The 9,907-nt window shown below is 45.9% G+C and overlaps 1 long non-coding RNA gene and 1 pseudogene across 1 annotated transcript; both read right to left on the bottom strand.

Annotated features, from left to right (window-relative positions):
• Window positions 1–678: 678 nt before the first annotated feature.
• On the bottom strand, window positions 679–4,323 carry LOC147192194 (uncharacterized). Its single transcript, XR_015103527.1, has 2 exons — window positions 3,485–4,323; window positions 679–2,128 (listed from the first exon to the last, which is right to left on the bottom strand). It is a non-coding gene; the product is annotated as an uncharacterized LOC147192194 (long non-coding RNA).
• Window positions 4,324–4,380: 57 nt separating this feature from the next.
• LOC147192195 (uncharacterized) lies at window positions 4,381–6,105 on the bottom strand (annotated as a pseudogene).
• Between the last annotated feature and the right edge of the window lie 3,802 nt (window positions 6,106–9,907).

The raw sequence follows: 9,907 nt of genomic DNA on the forward strand, positions 1-9,907 counted from the left end.
GTTGCCAAGTAGCTGGAAATGAGTCCAATTGTAATCAGTAGTTAATGGGTCCAGCGATACCGATGCGTCAACACGTGTCGGGCTCACGGAGCAATCCACGTGTCGGTGCGTGTGCTGCTTCATTACATCACGTGATCGACACGTGAACTCGCCGGCTGCGTCGACACCAGAGATGTGTTCCTCGAGCCGGTCCTTGGCCTCGAGGACCGGCTCGAGGACCGAGGGGCGGTCGTTGGTCCTCGGCCTTGGCCGAGGAGTCAAGTCCTTGGTCCTTGGCCTTGGCCTCGGGAGTCAAGTCCTTGGCCTTGGCCTCAGATTGTGTCCTTGGACACAATGAGGGATTAGAGCCTCGAATCCCTTGTATAAGGACCGCAAAAATCACGAAGGATTCGGATAAATTCCATCCTAGGAAACCCATATCGATGGATTAACTCTGGCGCTGTAAGAGGGGCGGGGCTGCCACTGACAGGTAACAGTTAGCGCAACGTATAAAGAGCGGCATCACAGTTAGTTTCAATCACGGTTTGTTGCTGTTGGAGGATGATCAAACAGGGGGAAGCGTGTTGTTGTCGACACGGCGGGATCCCTTGACCGTTCTCCACTTCCCCAGGTCCTCCGCGTGTTCGTTTGATTCGGGCTGAGTTGATGTGCAAAAGTCAGAGGCTGGAAATGGAGAAGTTCTTGCAAGATGTTTTACTGAACGTTCAGGGCACAACACGAATCGATTCGGGCTCCTGTGAGTCTCAGATTTCATCAGGAAGCCCCGAGCAACTACAGTCACACGTACATATAGGCATAGTATGTTAATTATATTAATTAGGGGCGGGCAGTCCTTCCCCTCATGTAAAAATCTGAAACAAAGAAAGTCAAGCAAAGTTCGATTTTGGCATTTTGACAAAGTACAGACCATATCTGTTGGTCCACAAATCTTGAGATTAGGGTTCCTCTTCGAAGGCACTTGACAGCCTTCAGGGACTTTCCCAAGGTGGGAGACGCAAAAGAAAACACTTGGGGGGCTGTTAATCACTCAAGGGGAAATAGGAGCCCAGCTTCACACTACATTCTTTGTTTTAAGTAGCGGATGTTCAGGACAGAGACCTAATAGTCAAGGTCGACCTGTCTATGATACAAAGTTTTAAGCTAAACATATAACATAGGTGATATCTTCAATCCCTCTCTCGGACTCGAAAGAGTCCGAAAACTTGTTTGAAAAAGCTTTCCCTCTCTCGGACTCGTAAGAGTCCGAAAACTTGTTCGAAAAAGCTTTCCCTCTCTCGGACTCGTAAGAGTCCGAAACCCTTAAATGCATCTGAAAACATTATGTAAAGGTGATGTTTCAACAGCAAATACATTGGTGAGATAAATTCAAAACGATATGAAATGTGATAATAATAACGTAAACGTCAAAAATACTAATGTGTAATTCCAGCACGCAAAAATGGCGGTGATCATGAAAACATTGTGCATGCGTCAAATTCAAAAGTTATTTGGGTGTTTCCTATCATATGCAAGCAGATGCCCTCTCCGGTGGAGGCTGAGGAGGAGAGTATTCCTCCGTATGCCAAGGTGGTGTGAGTGGTAGCTTTGGGAGTGGGGCAGCGATCGTTCGACGAGAGGGGAGTTTCTCGCCTGGTGGATGCGAGTTGCACAAGCAACAAACCGATCAAATACTTGGCGATCATCGTCGGTGGATACTTTGAGTGTGATGACAATTTTAGGGCAGACCACTTGAATTCAGGGTGAGTCGCTGGGAATGCTGTGTGTGTGTTTTTTTTTTTTTTTTTTTTCTTTCTCAAGATGTGAGCTCAGCTGCTGTTGGATTGCAGTTTTCCTGGGTGGAAGTTGCTCCTGCATTGTCCGTTGCCGGGTTCAATCTGGAGTCGTCTGGCTCTGTTCGGGATTCGTCGAGCGTTGTTTCGAAGTCGTCAGGCGTTGTAGTCGTCCCAGGCTGGTCTCCCTGGCTGTTGATGTGATGGAAGCTGATCCCTGTGGGGCCTCGAGCTGGTCTGGTAGACGTCAAGTGGAACCACGTGTCTCCCTTTCCTTGCAGGCGAACCGCAGATGAAGTCCTCTCCGTCACCTTGTATGGACCCGTCCACCTGGGTTCCGACCACTTCCTTTTCAGAACCTTTAACCACACAAGTTCACAAACATTCATTAGCGGTGGAGCATCGGCCTGTTTTTCGGTCAGGCTGGAGAACATAAAGGTCAGCTGTCGCAGCCCAGGCGGTCCCTCCACCTGCGATTCCTCCAGTGGAGCTGTTGGTGCCGGAAACGGTCTGTTGGTATGACATTCAAATGGTGTCCACCCTTTGGCTGAATTTAGTGACATTCTTACATTCATTAAGGCAATTGGGAGAGCCTGTACCCAATTTAGCTTAGACGATGCTAATGCTTTTGCTAATTTTTCTTTGATGTTCCTGTTCATTCTTTCAACTTGACCTTGGGACTGTGGGTGGTACACTGAACCAAAAGAGTGTTTTAAACCCAGGGCCCTCTCTACTTCTTGTAGATGTTTGTTTTTGAAATGAGTTCCGTTATCGGACCTGATTTTCTTTGGGAACCCATGAGTTGGAATGTAATGATTGATCAAGTGTTTAGCCACAACGTTCGCTGTTTCCGTTTTGCATGGATAGGCTTCTGGCCATCCTGAAAAAGAATCCACAATTACCAACAAATACCTGTATCCTGACACTGGTTTGATCATGTCAGTGAAATCCATCGAAACCACTTGACCAGGAGCAGTCACGTCCGGATCGTGAGTGCCCTGTGGTGGCTTCGTCGTAGGCATGCTGTTGTACCTGCTACAAACACTACAGTCCTGTAGTTCACTTTTTACAATCGTTCTCATGAAAGGGTGCCACCAGGTGTGGAGTCGTCTCAGTGTTTCATCCACGCCTACATGGCACACTCCATGGGCTTCACTTATCAACTGTTTCAACTGTTTTTGTGGTGGGATGCATCTCCCATCCTTTTTCCATATTCCATTATCACTCTTTGCACCCCCTTTCGACTTCCACACACTCTTTTCTTCTGGACTGGCTTGCTCCTGCCACAACTTGACCGTATCCTCATTCACCTTTTCCCTATCGGTTAATTCATTCTCACTGATCATTAGTTGCAATGTGGGAAGATGATAGCCTGCTGCCTCTTTCGCCGCCTTATCAGCCGAATCATTTCCTTTTGCTACAAAGTCTGAGTGTTTGGAATGTCCTTTGCATTTAATGATGGCCACTGCTTTGGGCAGCATTAAGGCATCTCGCAATGCTAGGATGTCTTGATGATGCTTAATTGGCGTTCCTACAGCAGTCACAAAATCATTTCGTTGCCACTCAGCCAGAGCCGTGTGTATTACCACGTGCACATATGCTGAGTCAGTGTAAATGTTAGCAGTTTTTCCCTGGGCTAGCATTAAAGCTGTTTGAACCACAATCAGTTCAGCTCTCTGTGCTGATTGAGGACCTGCTAGTCTTTTTGCTACTACCGTCGTGAAGTCGTCATCCGTCATTCGTGTCACAGCGAATCCCGACTGGAGTCCTTTTTCTCCTTTGAAGCAACAGCCATCTGTAAACAGTATCATGTCTGGATTATTCAATGGTGTCTCATACAGTTCTTCTCTGAGCGTGTTTTCGTCCACTATCCGCTGTGTGCAGCAGTGTGGTTTTCCTTCCATCATTCCTTCCGCCATGTTGACGCCTTCGTGCGTAAACAAGATGTGGGGTTGGGTTAGTATTGTCTCGATTTTTCTTTGTCTCCCTCCTGTCATGGTGAATGCCTGGCTTGTGACGTATTGTACAGTGCTGTGTGATGTGCGGATAGTGAGTGGATGATGTAAAACTATGTGCGATGTTTTCTGAACGAGCCGAGCAAGAGCTGAGGCAAAAGCCGCACATAAAGGATGTCGTTGTTCATATATGTCAAGTGGAGTGGATGCATACAAGCAAGTGTATCGTTCACCAACTCCCCCTTTCTGAAAAAGCACAGCAGACACACTGCTTGATTTTTCAGACACATCAAGAAAGAACATTTTGGTGTAGTCTGGAATGGCCAACGAGGCCGCAGAGGAAAGAAACTGTTTCAAGCTGATAAACGATTGGTCTGCATCAGAAGTCCAGGTAAGAGAGTGAGTCAAGTTTCGCATGCCTTGGTCATTAACCATGGCGCGCAAAGGACGTGTGAGTTCAGCGAAGTCTGGAACATGGTGTCGAGAATAATTACAAAGTCCCAGGAAGGCAAGCATTTGCTTGACATTGGTGGGTTTGGGATGGTGCAAGATGTCATCCTTGTGTGAAGGTGACATGCCTGTCCCGTGTCTCGAAATGAGCCGCCCAAGGAACGAAACTTGAGGGCGTGCGATTTGAAGTTTGCTCTTTGAGCATTTCAAGCCAATCGTTGCCAAGTGAGCAAGCAGAGATCGTGTGGCTTCAACACACACAGTTTCAGAAGGAGCAGCCAGCAGAATGTCATCAACATATTGGATCAATAGTACTCCGGCTGGGAGAATTAGTGGCGCCAAAAGTTGCTTCAAATAGGCATTGAACAGGCCTGGAGAGAGAACAAAGCCTTGTGGCAGTCGGTTGTACGAATGGCACTCACCATTCCATGTGAATGCGAAATACTCCATCATGGAGTCATCAAGCGGGATGCAAAAGAAAGCATTCGCCAAGTCTATACAAGTGAAATGAGTGTGGGATGGTGCAAGTTGAGATAAGGTAGAATGCGGGTTGGGAACAGGCAAGGTAGGTGTCAAGACAGCAGCATTGATGGCGCGTAGATCGTGAACCATGCGGTATTTTCCGGTATTCTTTTTCTCTATGGGTAGGATGGGAGTGTTATATCGCGAACGCGGAATTTTGCATAGAACACCCGCTTTCAGCAACCCATTTATTGTGTCTGTTATACCGAGACGCCCCGATTCTTTAGTTGGATACTGTGGAATATAAATCGGCTCGGGTTTTATTTGAAAAATGACCGGAGTGACGTCGCATCGTCCCACGTCTGTTGAGTCGGTGGCCCACAAGTGCTGTGGAAGTTGTTCGAGCATGGATGGAGCGAGATCACTATCGGTCATTTGTCTACCATGATGCCTGTCCAAAAGATTATGTTCAAGAATGAAAAGGGATAAAATGCATCAGATTGGATCCAGTAGGCATCGAGAGATTTGGAATACAACAAGTTTTCGTGTATTGTTTCATACCAATCAGTCGCCGTTGTACACTCCCTCACGAATGGACCAAGATCCTTGGCTGTGTGTTGTGGAGAAACCATTAGCGAGACATGTGGATGGCAGGGTGGCATATACGGGTCGGACAGATCTGCCATCATGTACCATTTTTTTTGTTCGTCTGTTAGAGAAACCGAAAAGGCTACTCCTGGCTTTCCTCCAAACAAATCGCCCATGTTCAATTGCCACGTGTTCCCCTCAACTTCCTTAAATGCTTCACTGTACACTTCATCACTTTTTCTGTCATAGTAGAGTGTGCAATGCATGCAGTCCGACACCATATCATAAGTGCGAAGGTTGCGAACCCAAGGTGACCATTTCGTCCAAAAACTCTCCGCCTTCCTCCAATCAGTCGAATCTGTGTCCATTCTCGCCCAGTAGATGTCAGCTGTGGCACAGGCAATCGCAGGTGAGGTAACTTGTCCCTCGAACAGCTGAAGTAGCTGAGCGTCTGAGTAGACAGATTGAGTAGAGCAGTGGCAGGAGTTCCCATTAGGGAACTCCAAAGTGAGTCCATCAGGGCTGCATTTTATGATCGGGGCCGTCTTGATGAGGAGATCACGACCCAACAGGTTCACTGGACAATTTGGTGCAAAGACAAAACAGTGCATCAACGTTTGTGAGTAACATTGAGTGCGGACAGGGGTAGTCATGTGCAGGGTGGTTTCCTCTCCCTTGAATCCAACTATTGAGATGCCGCCGGTAGTAAGGGAACTTTCTGGTGGTAAGGTCATGACGGTGGAATGTCGCGCTCCAGTGTCGACCATGAAAGGTAGAGAAGTTCCTCCTACCGTCAAGTTGATCATCGGTTCCTGCAGACCGCGGCTAGTGGATCCAGGGCCCCATCATTGCGAATATTGACCGGCAGTCGGTGGCAGGTATTGTTGGTTTGGTTTCGCCTTCACCGTTCTCCACTTCCCCAGGTCCTCCGCGTGTTCGTTTGATTCGGGCTGAGTTGATGTGCGAAAATCAGAGGCTGGAAATGGAGAAGTTCTTGCAAGATGTTTTACTGAACGTTCAGGGCACAAGTGTGAAACAACACGAATCAATTCGGGCTCCTGTGAGTCTCAGATTTCATCAGGAAGCCCTGAGCAACTACAGTCAAACGTGTATATAGGCATAGTATGTTAATTATATTAATTAGGGGCGGGCAGTCCTTCCCCTGATGTAAAAATCAGAAACAAAGAAAGTCAAGCAAAGTTCAATCTTGGCATTTTGACAAAGTACAGACCATATCTGCTGTGCACAAATCTCAAGATAAGAGTTCCTCCTCAAGGGAGCTTGACAGCCTTCAGGAACTTTCCTGAGGTGGGAGACACAAAAGAAGACACTTGGGGGCTGTTAATCACTCAAGGAGAAATAGGACCCCAACTTCACACTACATTCTTTGTTTTAAGTAGCGGATGTTCAGGACAGAGACCTAATAGTCAAAGTCGACCTGTCTATGATACAAAGTTTTAAGCTAAACATATAACATATATAAGTGATAACTTCACTCCTCATTCTCATCTCTTTTGAAATTCAATTCTTTGTCAGAAGTGCCTTTTAGGTATCTTAACACATGTTTCACAGTAACCCACTGCTCCTCTGTCGGCTCTGCAAAATACTGTGACAACCTGGTAACAACAAATCTTAAATCTGGTCTGGTACAAGTGGTCAGATAGATTAGGCTACCTACTGCTTCTCTGTAGTTTCTGACATCACTCATTTTCACTGCATCATTTGAATATTCCAGTTTTTGTTCACAGGGTGTTTTTCGTACTTTACAGTCTTGCATATTGAAACGCTCTAATATCTTGTTAACGTATTTCTCCTGTGACATTTTTACACATCCATCAGACTGATTGAAATCGATACCTAGAAAATGCTTGAGTGTGCCAAGATCTTTCATTTTGAACTTTACAGAAAGCATCTCTTTCACGTCTTTCAAAATCATTTCATTGCTGGCCGCGATAATCAAATCGTCGACCCATATGATTATGATCACCTTGTCACTTTTTGACTCTTTGGTATAGATACAATGGTCGGCTGGGTTTTGCTTGTACTCATTATCTGTTAAATAGTCATGTAGAACTCTATTCCAGTTGCATCCGGATTGTTTGAGACCATAAAGTGATTTTTGTAGTTTGTACACTAGTCCATCATCTTTCTCTTCAAAACCTTCTGGAGGGTTCATGTAGATGTCCTAGTCCAAGGGCGCGTGTAAGTACGCTGTGCTCACGACCATTTGGTGAAGGAGTAAATTCTCCTGAGCTGCTTTTTGTAGCACCACTCTTACACTTGTTTGATTTGCAGTTGGTGAAAACGTCTCTCCATAGTCTATGTCCTTCACCTGGCTGTAGCCCTTTGCCACAAACCAAGCTTTGTACTTGTCTTTTCCATCCAAATCACTTTTGATCAAGTATACCCATTTACCCCCCACTGTTTTCTTGCCCGCTGGTAGGGTTGCTAGGGTAAATGTGTTATTGTCATTTAACGACCGGATCTCCTCATCCATAGCTTTTACCCATTCTTTAGAGTTAGTCGACCTCATAGCCTCTGCATATGTTTGCGGAACACCACACACTGCTCTGTAGCAATAGTGCACTGTGGTGTGTGTCCCATCGTTATCACTACATTCATCCACAAAATCATCTAAGTGTCTCGGTTTCTTTCTCTCTCTTGTAGGATATCTTCTACTTTCAGATTCATCTCTTGAGTCACTCTGTTGTGTCAGGCTATACTCATTTGGCACCATTTCTGTACCTGGACTATCATTTTGTACATCCCTGTTGTGTACACTTGGCTTTCGAGTACTCCCTAGTTTCTTATCGTTCTCTTGAATGAGCTCACGATTCCGAGGCTGCCTCATGTCATAACCTGTATATGGATCTGTCTCATTCGTCTGTGTCTGTTTCTCAACAGCTGCCTTGTTCACAAATTTCACAAGCCTGTGTTTTGATACTCTGTTTGTGTCTGGATTATATACCAAGTAAGCTGGGCTATATTTATCAAACCCCACAAAAAGTCCTTGGTCACATTTAGAATCCAGCTTTCCTTTGTCGTGTTTATATGTGTAACATGTAGACCCAAATTTTTGCAGTTTGGATACATTAGGTCTCTTTCCGCTTAACATCTGATAGGGGGTCTGCCCTGTACGTCTGCTAAAGCATATGTTGCGTACATGCGCTGCCATTTGTACTGCATAGTGCCAAAGCTCTCTTGGTAGCTTACTTTCAACTAGCATACATTTTCCCATCTCAAAAAGAGTACGCCAGCCCCTCTCCGCTGTCCCATTCTGGTGGGGTGAATAGGGAGCTGATGTCTCATGTCTGATTTTGTTTTCCCTCATCAATGTTTGGAAATCATTACTTTTGTACTCTGTTCCCCCATCTGACCTCATACGCTTCACATTCCCATAGGGGGTTACATCTGCAAGAAACTTCTCCGTCGCTCGTACCGTGTCACTTTTCTTCTTTAGAAAATAAACAGACATTGCACCCGAGTAATCATCGGTGAATGATACTGCATATTTGTGACCATCAATAGATTCAGTGTTCATAGGACCCGCAAGGTCGGTGTGCACCAGCTCTAGGGGAGCCTTAGCTCTGGTATCAGGGTTCCTGTTCCTACTCTGAGTGAACTTTCCCTGAATACACACCTGACACTCTTGTTCAGGTTTACATGCTTTACCCTTAATCTGCATGCCATCAACCACATTCTGCAATTTAAGGATTTCATCAAAATTGCAGTGGCCTAATATCTCGTGCCATTTCTGAATGTCGTGACATGTATTACACTTGTCATTAGGCTCACTCTCAGTATGCAAATAATACAACTTGCCATACACATGAATATCATATTTTGTACCTCCTTTAGTAATCAGTTCGTCTTTGCCTTCTTTAAATACAACTGTAGCTCCGCTGGTGGTCGCCTTCTTCATGGAGAAAATATCTTGGGGATATGAAGGAATGTATAGAGCATCCCTCAGCGTCGTTTTGTGTCTCAGTCCTTTGCTGTCTATCAGAGAAACCTCAGCATTCCCCCTCCTCTGTGCGACCCCGCTGCATCGCATGCCGTCCGCCAGCTCCACACTGTGTTTTTCCGGCCTGAACGTGCTGTCGAAATCCTTAAACATGGTCACGTCTGTGATGATGTGAGAAGTGGCCCCTGTGTCCACCATCAGCCCTCTCTCCCAGATGCCGGCGTCCAACCGCTCTCTGCACCCGGTGTCGCTGTTTCTCATCTTGAACACGTTGTCTGTGTCACCATCTTCTGAAACTTTACTGGCGTCATCTCGTCTGTTCTTATTATTCTTGTCCCTGCGCCTACATGTGTCGTCCTTGTGTGTGTCGCTTTTACAACGACTGCACCAAGTTTTCTGTCGACATTTTTTGCTCTGTGGCCTTTGATTCCACACTTGAAACAAATCATATCTATGTCATCCTTGATCCGTTCACGGGTGTTGGTCTTTGTGGGTCGCCGCCCATTTCGACCCTGGGCCTGTGTCTTCATCACACCGTCACCTGACTGTGTTTAATTTCTCGGTTGCTTCATAACTTCGTAGTTTAGTCTTGAAATCTGCAAACTTGATTTGGTCATCTGAATGTGCCACATGTATTGCGAGTGGTTTAAAACTCTCTGGTAGTCCTTTTAAAACCATGGCAACAAGTAGTCCATCACCCATAGTCTCGCCTGCATTCC

Source organism: Hippocampus guttulatus, chromosome 17 (assembly GCF_054856545.1).
Source record: "Hippocampus guttulatus isolate MCC_2025c chromosome 17, RoL_Hgut_1.0, whole genome shotgun sequence".
NCBI classification, from domain to species: domain Eukaryota; kingdom Metazoa; phylum Chordata; class Actinopteri; order Syngnathiformes; family Syngnathidae; genus Hippocampus; species Hippocampus guttulatus.